Source organism: Cynara cardunculus (genome assembly GCF_001531365.2).
Source record: "Cynara cardunculus var. scolymus isolate 2C chromosome LG 3, CcrdV1, whole genome shotgun sequence".
In the NCBI taxonomy this organism is placed as follows: Eukaryota; Viridiplantae; Streptophyta; class Magnoliopsida; order Asterales; family Asteraceae; genus Cynara; species Cynara cardunculus.
Window position 1 is genome coordinate 36678447 of NC_037530.1, and position 1421 is coordinate 36679867.

The window sequence follows — 1421 nt, forward strand, 5'->3', positions numbered from 1 at the left end:
AATATCGAGTGAGCCGATGGCTCACATATCAGATATTAAACTGATAAGAACAGATACTACACTTGATCTTAGCCAAAAGGCCGAGAAAGGTATGCCTTATCTAAATTTGAGCCTTTGCTGTTATAGTGTATCCCCTCTCTCTACTTTCTACTCTTCAAGCAATGTGGTACTCATCTAATTGAATTTATTTCAGCTTTCATATGCTACCAGTTCTAAAAGCTTTAGTATAACACCCAAATTATGGATTCATCATGTTCAAGTTAAAAAAAAAAAAAAAACTGCCTTCCTACAAATTATTCAGTCCCTTTTAATGGTATAGCCAAGAATTGATTTTATCTACAAATTATTTCAGTCCCATTTCTAGGACTTCCTTGTGGTGATGTATCTAACTGAAAGTGCGTATGCATCTTAAAAATAAACCAGGAAACTTGTTTATGCTCTTCGTTTTTGGACTCAATTTGCGGTCTACAAACCGACCCAAACTTTAATGGGCATCGTCTTTCTAATGGTCATAGAAACTTTTTATTGTGATATCGTTCTGTTTGCTCCACGTCTGCGTACCTTTCATATTGTTCAGTTATTTTCAAAGTATACGACTTGGATTACAACGGTAAGGTGACTTTTACAGATGGATGTACAAGTCTCAATTGGAAGAATGGAGGGGATCCACTGTTGTTGCTTCTTCCTTTGAAACTATCAGTTTTGTGCATTGAAGATACGGACACCATGCCAGGTTACCAAGAGGTTTGGGCCTTGCTAGTTTAACCGAGTACTAGCAACACCTGACTTGTTTATGTGAATGGAATCGACTAAAGGCCTAAGGGTATATTAACCGAGTCTACTTCAAAAAAATCTACGATAGAAAATTAAGGTGGCCTATTCCAAAGTACCACTACTTCAGAAGATTGGATAAAAGGAGCATATTGTGAGTTTGGACATATAATATATCAAGTTTTTCAAATGTCATCATAAACTACATCGTAAATTTTTAACTAGGATTGGAGGGGTGCGCCAAACCAAGGCAATAGTGCAACACCAGCCTTCTACATGCTCACTTTTCCATCCCCAGGCATTTCTTAGAATTCCATGAAAAAGCTTATTTACCAGTTCATCAGATTCTAGTTAACACCCTTGTGCATATCCCGAATTGTGGATGGATTAATGAAAGCTGCTTTTGTACAATCTATTTCATCCCTTTTTGATGATACATTAGAATCAGCATTCTATCTGTGACGGGCGAAATATACCTTTGAAGCTCCAAACTTTAATTTGTAAAGCTACAATCTTTAATTTGTAAAGGGCTTAATATAGCTGGCAAAATGATTTTTAACTAAGATTGGAGGGGTGAGCCTGGCCAAGGCAATAGTGCAACACCAAGGCGACTCTCAAAGACCCCAATAGCAAGCTATTGTGACGAGTCT

The 1421-nt window shown here is 37.3% G+C and overlaps 2 pseudogenes; both read right to left on the reverse strand.

The window, feature by feature from the left end:
* On the reverse strand, window positions 1-93 carry LOC112510649 (annotated as a pseudogene).
* Window positions 94-1339: 1246 nt separating this feature from the next.
* LOC112510656 overlaps window positions 1340-1421 on the reverse strand; it is a 150-nt pseudogene continuing 68 nt past the window's right edge.